The sequence below is a fragment of the Pan troglodytes genome, chromosome 15 (assembly GCF_028858775.2).
Source record: "Pan troglodytes isolate AG18354 chromosome 15, NHGRI_mPanTro3-v2.0_pri, whole genome shotgun sequence".
Taxonomy (NCBI): Eukaryota; Metazoa; Chordata; class Mammalia; order Primates; family Hominidae; genus Pan; species Pan troglodytes.
Window position 1 is genome coordinate 98,195,962 of NC_072413.2, and position 24,680 is coordinate 98,220,641.

The window sequence follows — 24,680 nt, forward strand, 5'->3', positions numbered from 1 at the left end:
CAATGAAAAAAGGCAGTCCCTTGACTTGCTTTGCCCATCCTGGGTCCTCCCCAAAGAGGCAGCCACTTTGTACTCCTCTAGATGTTTCTTCAGGTTCTCACCTCCATACATGGAAGTGACAGGTTTACACAGTACTAATGGTTACTGATTTTTTCACATTGAGGTATTATCTAATCACTGCCTACCACTGAGAGGTGAGGGCTTAAATAAACCTTCACATAGGCCAGGCTCACACCTGTAATCCTAGCACTTTGGGAGGCCGAGGCGGGTGGATCACTTGAGGTCAGGAGTTCGAAATGAGCCTGGCCAACATGGTGAAACCCTGTCTCTACTAAAAATACAAAAAAAAATTAGCTGGGCATGCTGGGCGCAGTGGCTCAGGCCTGTAATCCCAGCACTTTGGGAGGCCGAGGCGGGCGGATCACCTGAGGTTGGGAGTTCGAGACCACCCTGACCAACATGGAGAAACCCCATCTCTACTAAAAATACAAAAAAAATTAGCCGGGTGTGGTGGCACATGCCTGTAATCCCAGCTACTTGGGAGGCTGAGGCAGGAGAATGGCTTGAACCTGGGAGGCAGAGGTTGCGGTGAGGCAGAGGTTGCGGTGAGCCGGAGATCACGCCATTGCACTCCAGCCTGGGCAACAAGAGTGAAACTCCATCTAAAAAAAAAAAAAAATTAGCTGGGCATCGTGGCGGGCTCCTGTAATCCCAGCTACTTGGGAGGCTGAGGCAAGGGAATCACTTGAACCCAGGAAGCAGAGGCTACAGTGAGCCGAGATCGTACCACTGCACTCCAGCCTGGGCAACAGAGCAAGACTGCATCTCAAAAAAAAGAAAAAAAAAAAAACCTTCAAGTACCTACACGTTTCCTTGCCTCGTCTACCACCTCTTAGACTCTGATCTGTAACCTGTATGCTCTCCTTGGGCCAGTGTGAGGATGAAATGACCTCCTGGATACTTGGAGCTCCTGGCACAGTGCTCAGCACCCAGCACGCGCTCAATCAATGCAGCTGCTCAGTCATAAACATCTGCTGAATTGTCTAAGTAAATTTTAAAAATGTTGGGCCAGGCACAGTGGCTCATGCTTATAATCTCAGCACTTTGGGAGGCCAAGGCGGGCAGATCACTTGAGGTCAGGAGTTCGATACCAGCCTGGCCAACATGGTGAAACCCACTCTCTACCAAAAAATACAAAAATTAGCTGGGTGTGGTAGCATGTGCCAGTAGAGCTACTGGGGAGGCTGAGGTGGCAGAATTACTTGAACCCAGGAGGCAGAGGTTCCAGTGAGCCGAGATCATGCCACTGCATTCCAGCCTGGGCAATAGAGTGAGACCCTGTCTGAAAAAAATAAATAAAATAAAATTTTTGTTATGAGCAGTTTCTTTTTTTTCTTTTTTTTGATGGAGTCTCGCTCTGTCGCCCAGGCTGGAGTGCAGTGACACAATCTCGGCTCACTGCAAACTCCACCTCCCAGGTTCACGCCATTCTCCTGCCTCAGCCTCCTGAGTGGCTGGGACTACAGGCACCCACCACCATGCCCAGCTACTTTTTTTGTATTTTTAGTAGAGATGGGGTTTCACTGTGTTAGCCAGGATGGTCTTGATCTCTTGACCTTGTGATCTGCCCATCTCGGCCTCCCAAAATGCTGGGATTACAGGCGTGAGCCACCATGCCCGGCCAAGCAGTTTCTATTTTTTTATTTTTTAAATTTTTTTTAGCAGAGACGGGGTTTCACCATGTTAGCCAGGATGTTCTCGATCTCCTGACCTCGTGATCTGCCCGCCTCGGCCTCCCAAAGTGCTAGGATTACAGGCGTGAGCCACCGCACCCGGCCCAGTTTCTTATTTTTTAATTTCATTTATTTATTTATTTATTTCTGAGACGGAGTCTCACTCTGTTGCCCAGGCTGGAGTGCAGTGGTACGATCTCAGCTCACCGCAACCTCTGCCGCCCAGGTTCAAGCAATTCTCCTGCCTCAGACTCCCAAGTAGCTGGGACTGCAGGTACACGCCACCATGCCCAGCTAATTTTTGTATTTTTAGTAGAGTCAGCATTTCACTATGTTGGCCAGGCTGGTCTCAAACTCCTGAACTCATGATCTGCCCGCATCGGCCTCCCGAAGTCCTGGGATTACAGGCATGAGCCACCGCGCTCGGCCTAGAGCAGTTTCAAACACAGGCAAAAGTAGAATCAAGAGTCTGATGAGGCTAGGCCTGGTGGCACCCATCTGTAATTCCAGCACTTTGGGAGGCTAAGGCAGGATGATAGCTTCAATCCAGAAGTTCGAGACCAGCCTGGGCAACACGGCGAGACCCTGTTTCTACAAACAATTCTAAAACGAGCTGGGTGAGGTAGAACATGACTGCCGTCCGGCTACTCAAGAGGCTGAGGTGGGAGGATTGGTTGAGCCCCAGGAATTCAAGGCTGCAGTGAGCTATGATTGCACCACTGCACTCCAGCCTGGACGACAGAGCGAGACCCTGTCTCAAAAAAAAAAAAGAGGCTGATGGACCCCCAGGACCCACTGCCAAGACAGCAGTCATAAGTCACAGGCCGCTGGGCAGCCACTTCATTTATATCCCGGTTTTCCCTTCTGCTATTTCTTTCTCTTTTTAAAAAGTGTTTTGTAGAGATGGAATCTCACTACGTTTCCCAGGCCAATCTCAAACTTTTGGGCTCCCAAAACTCTGGGATTAGAAACTGTTTCTTTCTCTATTAAGTAAAAATGTATCTGTTTGTATTCTCCTACCTCTTTGTATGTAAATTATAACGTAATATATACAAGAATCGAGGCTTTTTTTGTTTGTTTTCTTGTTTGTTTGTTTTTGAGATGGAGTCTCGCTCTGTTACCCAGGCTGGAGTGCAGTGGCGTGATCTCGGCTCACTGAAGACTCCGCCTCCGAGGTTCAAGTGATTCTTCTGCCTCAGCCCCCTGAGTAGCTGGGATTACAGGTGTGTGCCACCACACCCAGCTAATTTTTGAATTTTTAGTAGAGATGGGGTTTCACCGTGTTGGCCAGGCTGGTCTCAAACTTCTGGCCTCAAGAGATCTGCCTGCCTTGGCCTCCCAAAGTGCTGGGATTACAGGCGCGAGCCACCGCGCCCAGCCAGTTTGTTTTTTTCTTTTTACTGGTTACAGCAGCAACAGGAGAATCAAGGTTTTTGGGGTTTCTTAAAGTAAACTTAAAAAAACTGATTACATGCTTGAACCCAGGAGGTGGAGGTTGCAGTGAGCCGAGATCGTGCCACTGCACTCCAGTCTGGCGACACAGCAAGACTGTGTCTCACCAAAAAAAAAGAAAAAAGAAAAAAAAATTACAAATATAGCACATATTTGTGGAAAATACACACAAACCTATAATCTCACTGCCCAGCTCTACGCAGGAACCACATTGCAGGAGCATGTGGAAATTGACAGAGGTGTGGAGATTTTGCTACATACATTTTTAGAAAAACAAAACAAATTTATTATGGTAAATTGAAGAAGCCAGTTACAAAAGGCCACCTATTGTAGGAGTCCACATATATGAAATGTCCAGATGAGGCATATCCATAGAAACAGAAAGAAGGCCGGGCGTGGTGGCTCACAGCTGTAATCCCAGCACTTTGGGAGGCTGAGGTGGGCAGATCACCTGAGGTCAGGAGTTGGAGACCAGCGTGGCCAACATGGTGAAACCCCGTCTCTACTAAAAATACAAAAATTAGCCGGGCGTGGTGGCACATGCCTGTAATCCCAGCTACTTGGGAGGCTGAGGCAGGAGGATCACTTGAACCCTGGAGGCAGAGGTTGCAGTGAGCTGAGATTGTGCCACTGCACTCAAACCTGGGTGACAAGAGTGAAACTCTGTCTCAAAAAAAAAAAAAAAAAAAGAAACATAAAGTAGATGGTGGTTGCCAGGGTTTGGATGGAAGGGGGCATGGGAGTGACTACTAACAGTCCGAATTTCTCTTTGGGGTTTACAAAAACTGTCCAGAATTAAAGAGTGGTATTGGTAGTGGTATTTTCTCAATTAAAGATAAAAATGCCCCGGCACAGTTGCTCATGTCTGTAGTCACTCCCAGCATTTCGAGAGGCTGGGAAGGAGGATTTCTTGAGCTTAGGAGTCCGAGACCAGCCTGGGCAACAAATTGAGACCCTGTCTCTACAAAAAATAAAAAATTAGCTGAGTGTCGTGGCACAACCTGTAGTCCCAGCTACTAAGGAGGCTGAGGTGGGAGGATCACTTGAGTCAGGGAGGTCGAGGCTGCAGTGAGCCATGATCATGTCACTGTGTTCCAGCCTGGACAACAGAGTGACTGAGACTGTTTCAAAAAAAAAAAAAAAGAGAGAGAGAGAATAGAACCAAGGAACTGTCCTCTGTCCTCTTGTTTCCTCTCCTCTTCACTGTACTTCAGAATCATTCTGAACACTGGAGTCTTCATTGCTGTCACGCTCTGTCCATCAGGGCCCTCGACTGTAGGGAGTATAAAGTGTATAAAGAGCTGGGTCAGAGATCCCAAGCCCTGATGAGACTTGCCTGCACATGTGCTATATGGACTCGGATCTGGAACCACACTGAAGCCACAGTGATGAAGCGATGAAGAATTTCAGAGAAATTCTTGCAGGAGATGGCTTTTCAGCTGGGCGTAGAGGCCTGGGTTTTGTGGCATGGTGGAGAGTTTCCCTTTTCATGCTGTTGGCTTCCCTCTGCTGCCCAGGTTGGGTCTAGGGACGTGATCCTTGGAGGAGAGTGGGCATCCTCAGGAGGGCCTGACAAAGGGATGGCTGGGCCCCCTCCCAGAGTCTCTGACTCAGCAGCTCTGGGGTGGGGCCTGAGGGCTTGCATTCCCAGCAGGTCCCGGGTGATGCTGCTGGCCCCGGGGGCTACCCATTGAGGACATTGATGCTGGGAGGTGTCCCTCTGCTGCACCTGTGTCATTAAAGTGTGCTTCACTAGGCCCTGTGTGGGCTTCCCATTCTCAGGCAAACAGCCCTACACACTTTTTTTTTTTTTTGAGATGGAGCCTTGCTGTGTTGCCCAGGCTGGAGTGCAGTGGTGCTATCTCGGCTCACTGCAACCTCCGCCTCCTGGGTTCAAGCAATTCTTCTGCCTCAGCCTCCTTGAATAGCTGGGACTACAGGCGCCTGCCACCACAACCGGCTAATTTTTGTATTTCTAGTAGAGACACCTGCCTCAGCTTCCCAAAGTGCTTGAGATTACAGGCATGAGCCACCACGCTCAGCCTAATTTTTGTATTTTTTTAGTAGAGACAGGGTTTCACAATGTTGGCCAGGCTGATCTTGAACTCTTGACCTCAAGTGATCCACCCGCCTCGGCCTCCCAAAGTGTGGGGATTACAGGCGTGAGCCACCTCGCCTGGCCTCTATACACTTTTGAATAACACATGTATTGAGATATAATTCTCATAGCCTAAAAGTCACCCTTTTAAAATGTGCAACTCAAGGATTTAGTATATTCAGAGTTGTGCAGCCATCACCATTATCTCATTTTAGAACATTTTAAACTCCCCAACAAGAAACCTGGTACCTATTAGCAGTCACATCCTGTTATCTAACCCCACTCCCCATCCCCTGGGAAGCACTAATCTGCTTTCTGCCTCTATGGATTTGTTGATTCTGAGCATTTTGCATAAATGGGATTACACAGCCTTTTGTGTCTGGCTTCTTTTACTTAGCATAATGTTTTCTTTCTTTCTTTCTTTTGAGACGGTCTCCCTTCATCGCCAGGCTGGAGTGCAGTGGCACAATCTCAGCTCACTGCAACCTCCGCCTCCCGGGTTCAAGTGATTCTCCTGCCTCAGCCTCCCGAGTAGCTGGGACTACAGGCGCCCGCCACCATGCCTGGCTAATTTTTTGTATTTTTAGTAGAGATGGGGTTTCACCATGTTGGCCAGGATGGTCTCCATCTCTTGACCTCGTGATCCACCCGCCTTGGCCTCCCAAAGTGCTGAGATGACAGGCGTGAGCCACCGCGCGCCCAGCCAGCATAATGTTTTCAAGTTTGATTTATATTGCAGCATGTATCCACACTTCTCTTTTTAGTCAAATAATATTCCATTGTAGTTACACATTGTTTTTAACTTGTTCTTAAAGATAAATTTTACTGGCCAGGTGCAGTGGCTCACGCCTATAATCCCAGCACTTTAGGAGGCCGAGGTGGGAGGATCACTTGAGGCCAGGAGTTCAAGACCAGCCTGGCCAACATGGTGAAACCCCATCTCTACTAAAAATACAAAAATTAGCCGGGTGTGGTGACCCACACCTGTAATCCCAGCTACTCGGGAGGCTGTGGCAGGAGACTCGCTTAAACCCGGGAGACAGATGTTACAGTGAGCGGAGACTGCACCACTGCACTCCAGCCTGGGCAACAGAGCAAGACTCTATCTCAAAAGTTATATACAAAAAATATATATATATATACACAAACAAAACAAAAACAGCCAGGCGTGGTGGTGTGCACCCATAATTCCAGCTGTCTGGGAGGCTGAGGCAAGAGAATTCCCTCTACCCGGGAGGTGGAGGTTGCAGTGAGCGGAGATTGCACCATTGCACTCAAGCCTGGGGGAAAGAGTGAGACTCTGTCTCAAAAAAAAAAAAGGTAAGTTTTACCAAAAAGAACTTATTATTTTTTTCTTCACAGGGAGAGGAGAGGGAGATAGGAAGTTCAAGTCTTTACTTTTTTAATTTATTTATTTTTTATTGTTATTATTTTTACTAATTCCTACTCAGAATGCAAAGATAACTTTTTAAAAACATATATTGTTAGTCTGGGCAACATAGTGAATACCTGTCTCTACCAACAAAAAAAGAAAAAAGAAAAATCTAAAAATAGGGCCAAGCATGGTGCCACACACCTGTAATCCCAGTTACCTGGGATACTGATGGGGGAGGATAGCTTGAGCCCTGGAGTTCGAGGCTGCAGTAAGCTACGACTGCCACATTGCACTCCAGTCTGGGTGACAGATCGAGAACCTGTTTCAAAAAACAAACAAACCCATAGTAGGAAGGTGACATGTATATGTTATTGCAGGCAGCTGTCCCTGCAATGTGAGCCCAGGGAAGTGGGACCTTTGTTTTGTTCCGTGCTATGTCTCCAGAACCTGCCCAGCACAGTGCCAAGCACATAGTATCTGCTCAATGATGACCTGTCGAATGCATGAAATTTAGAAAAGAAAAACAACAAACAAAAACCCTTCCCAAATAGAATCACCATTAATACTTTCTCGTATATCTTTTCAATCTTTTTTTTTTTTTGAGATGGAGTCTCGCTCTTGTTGCTGGGGCTGGAGTGTAATGGTGTGATCTCAGCTCACTGCAACCTCCACCTCCTGGGTTCAAGTGATTCTCCTGCCTCGCAAGTGGCTGGGATTACAGGTGCCTGCCACCACATCTGGCTCATTTTTTGGTATTTTTAGTAGAGATAGGGTTTCACCATGTTGGCCAGGCTGGTCTCGAACTCCTGACCTCAGGTGATCCGCCCGCCTTGGCCTTCCAAAGTGCTGGGATTACAGGCGTGAGCCACCGTACCTGGCGTTGATCTGTTCTTTTATGTGCGTACTTGTTATCTTACATTAGAATCACACTGTAGGCCAGGCGCAGTAGCACACGCTTGTAATCCCAGCACTCTGGGAGGCCAAGGTGGGTGGATCACCTTAGGTCAGGAGTTCGAGACCGGCCTGGCCAACATGGTGAAACTCCGTCTCTACTAAAAATACAAAAATTAGCTGGGTATAGCGGCACATCCCTGTAGTCCCAACTACTCGGGAGGCTGAGGCACGAGAATTGCTTGAACCCGGGAGGCAGAGGTTGCAGTGAGCTGAGATCACACCACTGTACTCCAGCCTGGGTGAGAGAGAGAGACTCTTTCTCAAAAAAAAAAAAAAAAAAAAAAAAAAAAAATCACATCGTATATACTATTTCGTAACCAGCCTTCTCTCTGGGGGCTTAAAACTCGATTATCTTTCTATTTATCCATTTCCTGCTCATGTTTCCCTCATCCTAGGGGACCCAGTCCCAGGGCTACATCTCCATTTACTTAACCACAACCCCATTGCCTCTGTTCTGCACCCCCCTTCTCCCCTTCTGTGGACACTGAGTTTTTTTCCAATTTGAGTGATTAGAAACAACCCTGGGGGAATATCTGAGTCTCTGGTTTATCACCCTGGAAAAGTCCTAGAAGTGGAATTGCTGGGCCGAAAAGTGCATGTGTTTTTAAGGTTTTGGACTCAAGAGTTCTTAAAATGAGCTTCACTTTATTCCAGGTTTTCTCTGCAGTTTGGGTGTCCTATCTACCAACTCCCAGCAGAGCTGCCCCATTTAGAATCAGGCTGTTTTTCTCCTGAGTTTTTACTATGGGAAATTGAAAGGATGAATCGTAGGCTTCAGTATTGCGGATTTCAGGGTATGAATTCAACATGGCCATTGCTCAGAGTCACAAGTCAATCACCAATCAGCATCTGATACCTAAATTCTGTGCCAAGGAAGCTCTATAAATGAAAGACACCCATGGGTGATGAAGTTTCAGAAGCATCCCTGGGTCACACATTGTGAAAACAGTTTGTCTACACTCACACAGAGCACTTCTGATACCTTGTGTGCGAATTTTCCACACTCTGACCAACACTGAGTGTCCTAGAATTCAATTCAATTCTGACACTATCTACCTGGAATTAACATCAGATTCCACAAATTAAGGGCTCAGTCCCACAAAACTGCCCCCATTTCAGAAGCCAAATGTAAATCCATCCTCACGTATTTCTGACTGTAAGCTGGAGGTTTCCAAGACCGCCTCCTCTGGTTCAGTTATGGGCTAGAATGACTCATATAACTTAAGGAAATAGGGCCAGGTGCGGTGGCTCATGCCTATAATCTCAGCACTTTGGGAGGCCGAGGCAGGTGGACCACTTGAGGTCAGGAGTTCGAGACCAGCCTGGCCAATGTGGCAAAATCCCGTCTCTACAAAAAATACAAAAATTATCCAGGCATGGTGGTGCACACCTGTAATCCCAGCTACTTGAGAGGCTGAGGCACGAGAATCGCTTGAACCCAGGAGGTGGAAGCTGCAGTAGCTGAGATTGCAGCACTGAACTCCAGCCTGGGTGACACAGCAAGACTCCTTCTCAAAAAAAAAAAAAAAAAAACTTAAGGAAATAGAGCCAGGCAGGCAGGCATGGGGGCACATGCCTGTAGTCATAGGTAACAGAGAAGGTGTGGGAGGATCACTCGAGCCTAGGAGTTTGAGACTACAGTCATTGTGCATGACCATGCCTGTGAATAACCACTGCACTCCAACCTGGGCAACATAGTGAGACCCCATCTCTAAAACAAACAAACTCAATGAAACACTTTATATATGCTGGTTTATTATTATGAAATTAAATAATTCAAACTTAAAGCTATTGGAACTTTGAATTATTATTATTATAGAGACAGGGTCTCACTCTGTTGCCCAGGCTGGAATGCAGAGGTGTGATCATAGCTCACTGCAACCTTGAACTCCTGGGCTCAAGCTATCCTCCCACCTTGGCCTCCAAAAGCATTGGGATTACAGGGTGAGGCACGGCACCCAGCCAAAACTATTTTGAGCCTTGAGAGGAATGTGGCTATGTGGCCTGAGTCGGGTAGCAGCTTCAACAGCCTCTGCCTTTTCCTATAAATGATTAGAAAAAGCACTGTGGCTCCAGAAATAGATCCCCTTGAATCAGCACCCCTCCTCACAGAATATTAAAGCAATCTTCCTTGGAATGTGACAAGCCATAACCAATCAAATTGCTAAAGCATATGTACTGACCTTGCATGGAAAATGTTGCAATCCTGTGAACTGCCTATGTAAACAAAACCTTCCCTTCTCCACTTTGGAAGCTGACCTGACCCATTCATTCTTCTGAAGTCAGTGTTCCCCAGGTGGACAGCCTCAAGCTTTGAGCTGGAGTAAACTTTTTTTTTTTTTCTTTTGAGACAGAATCTCACTCTGTCGCCAGGCTGGAGTGCAGTGGTGTGATCTTTGCTTACTGCAACCTCTACCTCCCAGGTTCAAGTGATTCTTCTGCCTCAGTCTCCCAGGTAGCTGGGACTACAGGCGCGCGCCACCATGTCCAGCTAATTTTTGTATTTTTAGTAAAAGACAGGGTTTCACCATGTTGGCCAAGCTGGTCTCAAACTCCTGACCTCATGATCCACCCGCCTTGGCCTCCCAAAATGCTGGGATTATAGGTGTGAGCCACCACGCCTGGCCTGGAGTAAAGTCTTAATTCAACCATAATTTTTTTTCTTTTTTTGAGACAGAGTCTCACTCTATCACCCAGGCTGGAGTGCAATGGTATAATCTCGGCTCACTGCAACCTCCACTTCCCAGGCTCAAGAGATTCTCATGCCTCAGCCTCCCCAGTAGCTGGAATTACAGGCATGTGCGACCACACCCAGCTAATTTTTGTATTTTTAGTAGAGAAGAGGTTTCACCATGTTGGTCAGGCTAGTCTTGAACTCCTGATCTCAGGTGATCTCCCTGCCTCGGCCTCCCAAAGTACTGGGATTACAGGCCACCGTGCCTGGCCCAATCATAATTTCTGAATGTCATTAATTAGGGTTGAGATTATAAAGGATACAGATGAACACCCTATGAAGAGGTGCATAGGGCAAGGTCTGGAAGGGTCCCAAGTGCAAGAGCTTCTGTCCCTTGGAGTTGGGGTTCACCACCCTACCACCCCAGTGTACCTCAGTGGCTGACACAGCCAGGAACAGTGAGGAACCTCTGTGCTATAATAAGGAAAGATCTCCACCCCAGTGTTATGTGAAAAGCAAAGTGCAGAATATTATGTATGTGTTTTCATATATTTGTGAGGACTGTCTCTGGAGGGCATACCCAAGAAACTACTAGGAGTGGTCCTTCTGGAAAGGTGAGCTGGGGGACAAGAGTTGGGGGAAGACTGGCTTTTCACTGACTAGCTATGGTGTGATGAGAATACGTTTTGTTTTGTTTTGCTTTGTTTTTTTGAGACAGAATCTTACTCCCATGCCCAGGCTGGAGTGCAGTGGTGCGATCTTGGCCCACTGCAGCCCTGACCTCCAGGGCTCAGGGGATTCTCCCACCTCAGCCGCCCGAGTAGCTGGGACTACAGGTGCACCATCACACCCAGCTAATTTTTTTTTTTTTTTTGTAGAGATGGGGTTTAGCCATGTTATCCATGGCTGTGTGTGTGTGTGATCCATGGTTCCTATCTCATAACTCCCAGAGCCCTTGTTAGTCTTTTGTTAGAATGTTGGGAGTGCCAGCACCACTGAAAAGGTAAAAAATAAATAAAAAGAATAACTAAAAAAAGAACGTTGCGAGTGTTAGGCCTCGGGAAACAGAATCTCTCTGACCTTTTCCTGCCTCCTTTCACCTGCCCAAGACAGGACCCTAATCTGATCTTGGGTCATAAGACCCTTATTCCAGAGAAGGCTCCACCCCATACCCTGGGGGCAGAAATGCTGACATAAGGAAGCCTCCATAGAGACCCAAGAAGACAGGCTTGGGAGGGCTTCTGGATGACTGGGTGCGTGGGGGCTCCTGGAGGGTGGTGTGCCAGCAGGGCATGAAGCTCTGCACCCCTACCCCAATACCACGCCGATGCGTCTCTTCATTGTCTCCTTCATAATATCCTTCATAGTAAAGTGGCAAATGTACAGGTTTTTCTGAGTTCTGTGAGCCACGCCAGTAAATTAAACCCAGGGCAGAGGTTGTGGGAACCCCAACTTGAAGCCAGAAGCTCCGGAGGCCCAGACTTGGCGACTGGTGTGAGAACGGGGTTGGCTACCTGTGGGATCTGATGCTAGCTCCAGGTAGATGGTGTCAGAATTGAATTGGAGGACACCCAGACGGCATCTGCTGCAGAATTGATTGCTTATTGCTTGCTTGCTGGTGGGGAGAAACCCCCATATATTTTGGGGTCACAGAAGTCTTATGTTGATTGTTGCTGTGTTGGTGTGAGAGCAGAGAAAAACATGGCTTGAGTCTTTCTGAAACATTAGCCTTTTGTGCCTTTAAAACTGATGTCTCGTGAATACATTACCTTTTTCAGCCCAAGCTGGAGTGTAGTGGCACGATCTCGGCTTACTGAAACCTCCTCCTCCTGGCCTCAAGCATCCTCCCACCTCAGCCTTCTGAGTAGCTGGGACTACAGGTACATGCCACCACGCCTAATTTTTATATTTTTTGTAGAGACAGGGGTCTCATGATGTTGCCCAAGCTGGTCTTGAACTCCTGGGCTCAAGCTATCCACAAGCCTCACCCTCCCAAAACATATTATCATTATTTTTTGAGATGGAATCCTGCTCTGTTGCCCAGGCTGGGGTGCAGTGGCACAATCTCAGCTCACTGCAATCTCCCGCTCCTGGGTTCAAGTGATTCTTCTGCCTCAGCCTCCCAAGTAGCTGGGATTGTGTCCAGAATTCGCGGGTTCTTGGTCTCACTGACTTCAAGAATGAAGCCGCGGACCCTTGCAGTGAGTGTTACAGTTCTTAAAGGCGGCGTGTCTGGAATTTGTTCGCTCTGATGTGTTCGGAGTTTCTTCCTTCTGGTGGGTTCGTGGTCTCGCTGGCTCAGGAGTGAAGCGGCAGACCTTCGCGGTGAGTGTTCCAGCTCTTGATGCCACGCGTCTGGAGTTGTTTGTTCCTCCCGGTGGGTTCGTGGTCTCGCTGGCTTCAGGAATGAAGCTGCAGACTTTCACGCACGTGAGTGCGACAGCTCATAACGGCAGTGTGGACCTAAAGAGCGAGCAGTAGCAAGTTACTGCAAACAGCAAAAGAACAAAACCCCCACAAACTACAAGAGACCCTAACCCAGTTACCACTGCAGGCTCCGGCAGCCTGCTTTTATTGTCTTATCTGGACCCATCCACATCCTGCTGATTGGTCTATTTTACAGAGAGCCGATTGGTCTGTTTTACAGAGAGCTGATTGGTCCATTTTGACAGGGTGCTGATTGGTGCATTTACAATCCCTGAGCTAGACACAAAAGTTCTCCACGTCCCCATTAGATTAGCTAGATAGAGTGTCAATTGGTGTATTTACAAACCCTGAGCTAGACAGAGTGCTGATTGGTGCATTTACAAACCTTGAGCTAGATACAGAGTGCGAACTGGTGCATTCACAATCCCTTAGCTAGACATAAAGGTTCTCCAAGTGCCCACCAGACTCAGGAGCCCAGCTGGCTTCACCTAGTGGCTCCTGCACTGGGGCTGGAGGTGGAGCTGCCTGCCAGTCCCGTGCCCTGTGCCCACACTCCTCAGCCCTTGGGCGGTTGATGGGACCGGGCGCCCTGGAGCAGGGGACGGCGCTCGTCGGGGAGGCTCAGGCCGTGCAGGAGCCCAGGTGGGGAGCGGGTAGAGGGTCGGGGGAGGCTTAGGCATGGCGGGCTGCAGGTCCTGAGCCCTGCCCCGCGGGGAGGCAGCTAAGGCCCGGCAAGAAATCGAGCGGCCGGCACTGCTGGGGGACCCGGTGCGCCCTCCGCAGCTGCTGGCCCAGGTGCTAAGCCCCTCACTGCCTGGGCCGGCTGGCCGCTCCGAGTGTGGGGCCCGCCAAGCCCACACCCACCCGGAACTCTATCTGGCCCGCAAGCACGGCGTGCAGCCCCGGTTCCAGCCCATGCCTCTCCCTCCACACCTCCCGGCAAACCAAGGAAGCCGGCTCTGGCCTCGGCCAGCCCAGAGAAGGGCTCCCGCGGTGCAGCGGTGGGCTGAAGGGCTCCTCAAGCCAAGGCCGAGGAGGAACCGAGAGCGAGCAAGGGCTGCCAGCACGCTGTCACCTCTCAGGATTATAGGTGCCTGTCACCATGCCTGGCTAATTTTTTTTGTATTTTTAGTAGAGAAGGGGTTTTGCCATGTTGGCCAGGCTGGTCTTGAACTCCTCACCTCAGGTGATTCTCCTGCCTCGGCCTTCCAAAGTGTTGAGATTACAGGTGTGAGCCACCACACCCGGCCAAAACATATTATTTTTTAAGGAAATGGATGGATACTACTTTTGGCCCAGGCATTATGCCAGGCCTCCTACCAGGAGCCTGCTTCTCTTCTCTCTTTTTTTTATTTTCTAAGAGGGAGTCTCACTCTGTCACCCAGGCTGGAGTGCAGTGGTGCAATCTAGGCTCACTGCAACCTCCGCCTCCCGGGTTCAAGTGATTCTCCTGCCTCAGCCTTCCAAGTAGTTGGGATTACAGGCGCCCACCACCACGCCCGGCTAATGTTTGTATTTTTAGTACAGATGGGGTTTCACCATGTTAGCTAGGCTGGTCTTGAACACCTGACCTCAGGTGATCCACCTGCCTCGGCCTCCCAAGGTGCTGGGATTACAGGCATGAGCCAGCATGCCCTGCCTTCTTTTTTCTTTTTTTGAGACGGTCTCATTCTGTCACTCAGACTTTAGTACCGTGGCGCAATTGTGGCTCACTGTAACCTCAAATTCCTGGGCTCAAGCATTCCTCCCACTTCAGCCTCCTAAGCTGGTGGACTACAGGTGTGCTCCAGCATGCCCAACTAATTTAATGTCCTGTAGAGATGAAGTCTCACTATGTTGCCCAGGCTGGTCTCAAACTCCCGGTCTTAAGGGATCCTCTCACCCTGGCTCCCCAAATGCTTGGATTACAGGTGTGAGCCACTGCACTCAGCGAATGTGCTTGCTCTCTTTTAGTTACGTTTTTTTCCCTTTCAGTTGCTTTTCTATGGTTTTTAAGGAAAAAATATATCAGCTGGATATGGTGGCTCCTGTATGGTGGCCAGGTATGTGGAGCCTGTCTATAAAAAATACAAAAATTAGGCGTGGTGGTGTGCGCCTGTGGTCCCAGTTACTCAGGAGGCTGAGGTGGGAGGGTTGCCTGAATCTGGGGAGTTGAAGGCTGAAGCCCACTGCACTCCAGCCTGGATGATGGATTGAGACTTTGTTTCAAAAAGAAAAAAAAAGTATCAATTTGTGTCTTGTGTCATTCCAAAAGGAAGAGGCAGCTTCGGTAAAAATGAGTATAAAGTAAAATAAAGGTAGAGGAGTCAGGCAAAGGAGTATAGTTAATATGCAAAATTGCACGGCAGGCTGGGCTCGGGCGAGGCTCACGCCTGGAATCCCAGCACTTTGGGTGTCTGAGGTGGGTGAATCCCTGGAGCCCAGTTGTTTGAGACCAGCTTGGACGACATAGTAACCATGTCTCTAAAAACAAACAACAAAAGTACATGGCAGAAGGTCCTGCACAAATGCCAAGGGGGGAAGAGGCGAAATTCACATTTGACATCCTGCTTCCTGATGGCCAGTACAAAAGAGAAACAGGGTTAGATAGGGATCCTAAGGTTAAGAATCTTATTAATTACTTAGGAGGCTGAGGCAGGAGAATGGCGTGAACCTGGGAGGCGGACCTTGCAGTGAGCCGAGATCGCGCCACTGCACTCCAGCCTGGGCGACGGAGCAAGACTCCGTCTCAAAAAAAAAAAAAAAAAAAAAAAAAAAAGAATCTTATCAATTACTGAGAACTCAGGGAAACCTCTGCTGTGGGTCTCCACGAAGGGGCCTGTGTGAATGGAGAGGGTGTGCATTGTGATATTTGGATGTTTGGAAAATCCAGCTAATCTGGGGAGAGTCAACTTTGTATCCTCGTCCTGAATCTTTATCTTTTTTTTTTTTTTTTTTTTTTTTGAGACGGAGTCTCGGTGTGTTGCACAGGCTGGAGTGCAGTGGCGCAGTCTCGACTTACGGCAACCTCTACCTCTTGGGTTCAAGTGATTCTCCCACCTCAGCCTCTGGAGTAGCTGGGATTTGATTACAGGCATATGCCACCACACCCAGCTAATTTTTGTGTTTTCAGTAGAGATGGGGTTTCACCATGTTGGCCAGGGTGGTCTTGAACTCCTGACCTCAAGTGATTCGCCCACCTCGGCCTCCCAAAGTTAGTAGAGACAGGGTTTCACCATGTTAGCCAGGATGGTCTCGATCTCCTCACCTCGTCATCCGCCCGCCTCAGCCTCCCAAAGTGCTGGGATTACAGGCTTGAGCCACTGTGCCTGACCTGGATCATTATTTTAAAAAAATCTTTATTGTCTTTTTTCTGATTATAAAGGTAATATATGCTCATTATCAAATTTTACAATAGTTTGGAAATATATAATACAGAATGTGAAAGTTCTCTGTCCAGCCTGGGCAGCATGGCAAGACCCCGTCTCTACAAAAAATACAAAAATTAGCTGGGTGTGGTGTGCACGCCTGTACACCTGTAGTCCCAGCTACTAAGGAGGCTCAGGTGGGAGCATCACTTGAGCCCAGAAGTTGAGGCTGCAGCAATCCCTGATTGTGCTACTGCACTCCAGTCTGGGTGACAGAATGAGACCCTGTCAAAAAAGAAAGGAAAGGGAGAAGGAAGGAAGGGAGGGAGGGAAAAGTAAAAAGAAAATTCTGTTATTCCAGCTCAGATCTAAACGGATGTTTTTTGGATAAGTGAATAAACTTTTCTGCCTTCTTCATAAGATGTTGGGTGAATCCAATGAGATAAAAGGTCTGTACCCATTGGGTAGGTGGGTAGGTGTGGTTATTACCCAGGATCCCCATGCCGGGCTCAGGGGGCCTGTGCGAGCCTTTCTCCGCCATCCTCCACACAGTGCTAGAGTATCCAAAGGCCTCCATGGCTCCCCCCGTACGCGCCCTCCTGCCCGCCAGCCCCAGGTGCCTCAGCCTGGTGCCTCAGGCTCTTCCCAGTGCCCCAGGCTCTTCCCAGTGTCCCAGGTGTCCTGCCCTAGCCCAGGTGTCCAGGCTCAGTTGTCATTCTTCCTCCAGCTCTGAGGCACCAGGCAGCCTCACTCCTCTACTCCCAATCCAGTCTCCACTTCTGTGTCCAGGTCGTGTCCTCTGCCTGGGGTGTCCTCCCTTCTCCCATCACTACCTTTCGCACCCGAGGTCTGGAGGCTCCCAGCCATGGACTGTGCTCCAGGATCCTCTCCGCAGGAAACCAGTTCACGGTTCTCTCAACTTTACCTGCATGGGTAGAAGAAACTTAACAACCACTTCCTGGTTTTGTGGCTGACTGGTTTCGTGTGCTGTACTGGAGGCTCCTAAGGGCCGAGCTCCCCAAGCTGAGCTCAGTTGTCCAAATGGGACTTGCAGGTTCACCCCTCGGGCCTTTGGACTACAGTGTCCTCCTACTCCCTTCCATCCTCTCCTGCATACAGGTAATTCCTACTGACCTTTAGGCCTCACCCAAGCAGCACCTCCTCTGTGAAGCCCTCCCAGCCTGCCCCAGTGGTCCTGCCCTCTCCTTCCCCCCTCCAACTCACACTCCTGGTGCCCCCACCATGCTGGGAGCATCGAGACAGTGGCTGCTTCTCAATCCCCTGCATCACCAAGTCTCCCTTGGCTGGGGTGACCACGGGTGCACAGGGTGAATGAAATCAGAAGTGTATTTGGTTTTTGTCTTAATGATGACTTAACCATTTTAAGAAGTGTTATCACTCAAAGTAGAGTTCCCTCCAGAGGGCATGGGCTTATTCTCACATGTGGCCAACTCTCCCATCACCTTGGCCTCTGCAGAGGCCCTTTGAGCTGATGTACCGGATAGCAGTGTGGCCAGGGCAGGCTGGATGGAATCCCTCATGCACCACTTGCCAGCTCCCAGACCAAGGGAGCCAGCCTTGACCTTTCCCAGGGCCAGGTTCCCCACTGGTGAAATGGGATCTTAGGACACGACCTGTGAGAAGGTATGCAAGACCCCCCTCAGCAGCCTGGTCGGAAGGGTTGGTGACACAGCCTTTGCTGTTGCCAGGGGAGGGTGCCCAAAGATGAGTCAGGCGGCTGCTGACTGCAAGGTGCTTAGAAAACATGGTGGGCATGACCTTTTCCATCCATCCATCCATCCATCCAATAAACATGCGTTGAGCACCAGTATTGAAATGGGCCCTAGGGATGGAGCAGCCCCAGCCCAGGCCTTGCCTAGCTCAGCCCAGCAGGAGGCCAGGCCTGAACACAAACCCCTGAGATCAACACACAGGCTCTGTGTGGAGCTGGGAAGATACTAGACAGCAAGAGAAGAGAGGAAACCCCATGCCGGGGGTGGCATGGGGTAGGGTATTTTCAAGGAGACAGGAGGTTGGGGTGGCAGAGGGGGCAGGGGGATGGGAAGGCCCAGCAGAGGGAACAGCATGTGCAAAGGCCCAGAGTATGAAAACTGGCTCTGTGCTTCTCTTTAGGCAAACACCGGGGTCAGGGAGGCTCTTCCTCTCTGCCCCTCCCACTGAGCTCTTCACACCCCGTCACATGGGTGGGGGTTCTTAACCTGGGATCCACAGAGAGAGGGGAGGGGAAGGGAGGTCAGAGGATAGAAGCCAGGGGGCTTCTGAATTTGGGTTGAAGGAATGTATGCGATCTCATTTTCACCCACCTCTGATATTAAAATTCCCACAGTAGTAGGTGTTAGCTGTCCCTGTGACTTTGTCACCAAGAGAAACCCAGATATATTCATATCACATTTCAGCTGTTGCAGAAATCTCTAAATATCATTTATACTCACTGGTATTTCAAAATCATGGTGAATATTAGACTTGCAACTTTAGTCTTGTTATTTAATGTGTGAGTAAAATACATTATTACATGTGTGTTAAGAATTTTATTAACTGTTACTGTATTTCTTTTCTCTCTTTCCTTCTGCAAGTCTCACTCTGTCGCCTAGGCTGGAGTGAAGTGGCACGCATCTCGGCTCACTGCAGCCTTGACTTCCCAGGCTTAAGGGATCCTCCTGCCTCAGCTCCCGAGTAGCTGGGCCCACAGATGTGCTCCACCACGCCCGGCTAATTAAAAAAAAAGTTTTTGTAGAGACGGTCTCACTATGTTGGCCAGGCTGGTCTCCAACTCCTAGGCTCAAGCGATCCTCCCGCCTCGGCCTCCCAAACTGTTGGGATAACCGGCGTGAGCCCCGCGCCCAGCCAACTATTTACCATAGTAGCCTTCCTTCCTAATCTTGTTATTTTATTCATCTAAAAATATTTTGAGAAGGGCTTTGTAGGCTTCCCCAAGCTGCGTCAAGGTCGGGATCTAGAGCGAGGGGTCCAGGCTGGGGCGGGGGGCGCCGTGTTCTCAACTGCAGGGCCTGAAGCGGGGCGGGAGGGTAAGGGCGCACACTACCCAGGCAGGGACAGCCAAGGGGCAGCCACGCGGCCCACGGAGCCGGAGATGAGGGAGGAGCCTGGCCCGCGCCCGGCCCCCGCTCGGGTCGGTGTAGCCCAGCCCCAGCCTCCCAACTGCTGAGGATGAGAGCAGGGCCGCGGCCTTCGCCCGGCGCAGCGCCTGCGTTCCCGCCGCCCTTCCCAGTGCCACGAGGAAGCTGCGGCAGGAAGAAGGGCGGAGGTGCCCCGGGCGCCTGAGACGCCCGGCAATGGCCCCGCTACTCTCGCCGCGCACACGCAAAGCCGCTTCCCAGGCAGTTGCGGCGTTCGGGGCCCGCTTCCTCTCGGGCCGGGCCTTCGCCGGCCGCCTGCCCGTACAGGTGTCCCCCGGCTCCGTGACTGCGACTCTCCCAGCGGAGAGGGTCTCCCAGGAAGCAGGGGCGAGGAGCCCTCTAAGGCCCCGGGCGGCAGCGGCTCTCGGCGCAGAGGGCGGAGGGTACGACCGCGACAGAGGCGGGGCGGCAGCTAGCTCGCGAGGTGCACCCGCCACAGGCCCCGCCCCGCGCTTCCGGCTCTCAGGGCCCTCGTGCCCCGCCCCGCCCTCCTCCCCGGGGCCCCTCGTCCCCCGCGCCCGCCCAGCCCCGCCCCGGCTGTGCTGGATCCTCGACGCCCATCGCCAGGGGTGGAATCCCAACCCCGCCTAACACAGGTGGAAAGAGGCGCAGAGAGGCCTAGGGACGAGCTGGGATCACAGGGAGTTGATGGCAGCGCCGGGAGAGCCCAAGCTCCGAACTCCCGGGCTGGGTTCTGCCCCTACAGCCCGAAAAGAAAGCAAGGGAGCCGGTGAGGGTGACACCCAGATAGGGGCGAGATGCACATTTCGTGTTCCCAAGGTGGTGTCTGTAGTAAGATAAGTGAAACTCGAGGCCCAAACGAGGACACAGCTCAACACACATTCTATTTTTTCAAGAAGGCAGGGAGGCTCCGAGTCAACCTGCTGAGTCAAAATCCAGACCCCAAGCATTCCTAAGCCGGGCCAGCTTCAGCCTCAGTGCCCCACGCCTCGGTTTCCTTATCCGTAAATTAGCGTAGTGTGTAGCTTGTACTTACTCAGGTAGATAATTATACGCCTTTTTAAAGCGGAGAAGAAATGCTCTCATCCATTAGCAGTGGGATTCTGGGTGATTAAAACTCGTTTTTCAGTGCTCACCTGTCGAGTGAAAGCTGTCTTATTTCCACTCACTGGAGAGCTCTGGAGACTGGAAGCTGTGAGTCTTGGTTATTGATGTATTCCAGCTCCATATGGTGCCTGGTGCTTCGTATGTTTTGTTGACCGAATAAGCAAGTAACTGGAAGCATATACCCATCCTCTCGGATCACTCACTTGGGTAGGGAGTGATTATAATTCTACCCCAGAGCGGTCTTGATCATACGTGGAAATTGGGAGCTACAGGAGACAGGGCCCTGCAGTTAAAGGGAAGGGCAGGCTTCCCGGAAGAGGTGGCCCTAGTGGCAGGAGGAGTCTGGATGGGCCACACGTGGGCGGAGGCTCCAGCACAGGAGGCCCAGGCGTGCCTCCAGTTCAGCAGGACACAGCAGAAGGGTAGGATAGGCAAGTGGTTTGGCCACAGGTGAGGGCCCTGAGTCTGACAGTAAATCTACATTTTATCAGGGGACAGTGGGGACCGGTGGAGAGAGCTGGGAACAGGAAGACTGGCTGGGGAGGAGGCCTGGGGCAGTGCTCCTTAGGGTGCCACTATGGTCCACCGGTGAGGTGGTCTGGTCTGGGAGGATGGGAGGTTCATGAAAGAACAAGTTAATCAGGAGTCGACCTTCCTGCAGAGCAAACTCCAGGCCCAGATGGCATCCCCCGTGAGTTTTAATATACATGTATGGAACAAAGAGTTCCGCTTTTATACAAACTCAGAACACAGAAAAAGAGGGGACTGCCCAACTGGTTCGGTGAGGCAATGATAACCTTGACACCAACACCTAATAAGGGAAATATGAAAAAGAAAAAGGACAGGGCAATCTCATTCATGAAAAATAGACACAAAAATCCTACACGAGTAACAAACTGAATCTGGCAGCTTCTAAAAAAGACAATACAACACAGTCAAGCCTGTTTCTCTCAGGAGCGCAGGGTCCGTCAGCATTGGAAAACTCAGCATCATCTATCACTTTAATGGAAAAAAGGAAAAGTCATACCATCCTCTCTAGGCTCGTAGAGAAAACTAAAGATCCACTCATGAGAAAAACTCTTAGCAACCTAAGAATGGAAGGGACTTCCTTGCCCTGACAAAGGGTAGCTGTAAAACCCCATAACAAACATCGTAGATAGTGGAGGAACAATGATAGCTTTCCCTGTGAGAATGGAAACATGACAACGATGCCCACTGTCACCACCTCCAGTAGGGTGCAAACTGTACGGGAAGTCCAGGCCAGGGAAGAAAGGCAAGGAAAAAGAAAAGGATATAAAGATCTGAAAGGAAAAAAACAAACTGTCATTATTTAGAGATGATATAAAAGCCAAAGAATCACAAGGTAAGTTACCATGAGAGTTTAGTGAGCTTGCTAGATATAAAAATCAATATACACAAACCCACTGCATTTTCATTTAAAAAATTTTTATTTATCTTTTGAGATGGGGTTTTGCTATGTTGCCCAGGCTGGAATGCAGCCTCCTGGGCCCAAGCAATACTCCCACCTCAGCCTTCTGAGTACCTGGGACTATAGGCACTCTCAGCTGCATTTTAAAATTCCAGCTGTAACAGTTAAAACATCCAGCAAGAAAAATCATTTATAGGCTGGGTGCGGTGGCTCACACTCCCAGCACTTTGGGAGGCCGAGGTGGGCAGATCATGAGGTCGGGAGATCAAGACCATCCTGGCTAACACGGTGAAACCCTGTCTCTACTAAAAAATACAAAAAAAAATTAGCCGGGCGTGGTGGCACACACCTGTAGCCCTAGCTACTCAGGAGGCTGAGGCAGGAGAATCGCTTGAACCCAGGAGACGGAAGTTGCAGTGAGCCGAGATTGTGCCACTGCACTCCAGCCTGGGCCACAGGGCGAGACTGTGTCTCAAAAAAGAAAAAAAAAAAATTTATAATAATATCACAGACCTCTTAATAAAACAAGTACATACAGAGATCTCAGGAAAGAAAATAAAACAATTTTTTTTCTTTTTTGAGACAGTCTTGCTCTGTCACCCAGGCTGGAGTGTAATGGCACGATCTGGGCTCACTGCAACCTCTGCCTCCTGGGTTCAAGTAATTCTCCTGCCTCGGCCTCCCAAGTAGCTGGGATTACAGGCGCCCGCCATGACGCCCAGCCAATTTTTGTATTTTTGTAGAGACAGGGTTTCACCATGTTGGCCAGGCTGGTCTCAAACTCCTGACCTCAAGTAATCTGCCTGCCTTGGCCTCCCAAAGTGCTGGGATTACAGGCATGAGCCACCGCACCTAGCCAAGAAAACAATTTTTTTTAAAAGTACAAGATCTCTATGGAGAAAATCAGAAACCTTGATTGTGAGACAAAGGGGACATTGTAACTAGAGAGATATATCGCGTCCATGGATTAACATTAAAAGAAGTCCACTTTCTCCATGTGATTTATAAGATCCACGCAATCCCAATTAAAACCCCAATGGTGCAAAGCAATAAAGAAATGCAAGGCTGTATCACATCACAAAACTGCACTAGGACCTGTAGGGAGAAGGAAAGGTCATGGTCAGGCTGGGGCACAGCCTCTGGGATGCTGGCTGTGTTTATATCTTTACCTGGGTGCTGGTTCATGATACAATTATTCTCTAACTTCTTTGCACGGTTTTTGTATACACTTCTGTATGTATACCTTTCTCACCAAATTGAAAGCAAAGGAATAAAATGTAGAGACTATCAGAAAAAGGACAGCATTTAGTGACTCAATGTGAAAGCAAGAGGGGCTTGAGGAGTCGAAGATAACTGTGTAATAAAGGGCCATTTTATTTCTGGACTCAGAACTAAGGTTGAGTCTCCCCCGCTTGCCCATGCTTCCAGGAGCACACTCTCCTGACTTGATGCAGCCGGCAGGGCTCTGGCCACCAGCCTTAGTGCTTTGGAAACAGGTCCCCCCACTTCTGCCCTTCTCAGTGACTTATCTCTACCTCTTGCCTCGTGTACCCCAGCGCTGTTCTACTGGCCAGCCCGTGCCCCTTCTGCTTGCCAAGTGCCAACCTCTGAGCCCCATCCTGAACACCCGTTGCAGCCCAGCAAAGCCCCCTGTGCCAGCTTCGATGCCTCACTGGAACAGGAATGGCACTGGTCAACAGCACAGCACCTGCTCACAGAACCTGCTGGGCCTGGGCTAGAAGCCTGGCTTCAGTGCTCACCCGCTGCCACTCATGTCTGTTTGCATCAACCGCTGTTTTCCTAGCCCCGGCTGATTCTAGCAAGGCACAGGGTAAAAGAGAGGTGGCCCTGTCTGCTGGTGCTCACAAGCTTCTGGGCAAACTGATGATGGCCTGACTGATGGCGTCTTCAGTGAGGGAGGTCCTCCAGGACAGCACGTGGGAGGCCCTGCCTGGTCCTGCTGTGGCCTGCTCCACAGGCTTCAGTCTCCCCACCCTGGTCCTGGGCGCACCCAGTGAGCTCCTGTAAATTATTATAAAAGCCCACGTGGAAGCTGGCAGAAATGGGCCCTTTTTGTTGTGACTTTGTTTTTTTGAGACGGAGTCTCACTCTGTCGCCCAGGCTGGGGTGCAGTGGTGTGATCTTGGCTCACCGCAACCTCTGCCTTCTAGGTTCAAGCAATTCTCCCACCTCAGCCTCCCGGAGTAGCTGGGATTACAGGTGTGTGCCACTAAGCCCCAGCTAATTATTTTTGTATTTTTAGTAGAGATGGGGTTTTACCATGTTGGCCAGGCTGGTCATGAACTCCTGACCTCAAGTGATCTGTCCACCTTGGCCTCTCAAAGTGCTGGGATTACAGGCGTGAGCCACCACACCCAGCCCAGTTGTGACTTTTTAGGGCACTTTTCATACATACAAATCTATTTCAACCCAGAGGGGATGTACCCAAGGTCACACTGCATTGGTAGCATGGTGAGTAGAATTCGGGTCTCCTGATTGTTGGCCAGTGCTCACCCCTCCTCTGCTCTGCTCTGTGCTTCCATAGCAACGTCCCAGTGCTCTTCATGGAAACACACTTAGGATATACCAGGAAGAAGGCACCAAGCTAAGTTGCTTTATATGTACCACCTAACTTCATTCTCACAATCACCTTGAAAGCCAGGCCTGCTTCTCTGCTGGGGCTCAGAGAGGTTAGGTCACTTGTCCAAGGTCACACAGCTAGTAACAGTGAGGACTGAAGCAGGAGCAGTTCTGTGTACTTTCTATTCATTTCCAGCTCGGACATCATTTCAGATGCAGTAACAGAAGCAAGGAATTTGAGCTGAAGGGGGCAGGTGCTGGGAAGACACAAGGGGCACCACTGTTGCCAGTTTGTTAAAATGTCAAAGCACCGCCAGATTCAGAGCTCTCACTCCCCCAAAGGTGAAGTCATCTCAGGCTCTAGGCACAGGGCCCAATGCTATGC

The 24,680-nt window shown here is 50.0% G+C and overlaps 1 long non-coding RNA gene across 1 annotated transcript; it reads right to left on the minus strand.

The window, feature by feature from the left end:
* Window positions 1-18,594: 18,594 nt before the first annotated feature.
* Window positions 18,595-19,612, minus strand: LOC129136935 (uncharacterized). Its single transcript, XR_010151030.1, has 2 exons — window positions 18,938-19,612; window positions 18,595-18,790 (listed from the first exon to the last, which is right to left on the minus strand). It is a non-coding gene; the product is annotated as an uncharacterized LOC129136935 (long non-coding RNA).
* Window positions 19,613-24,680: the final 5,068 nt, after the last annotated feature.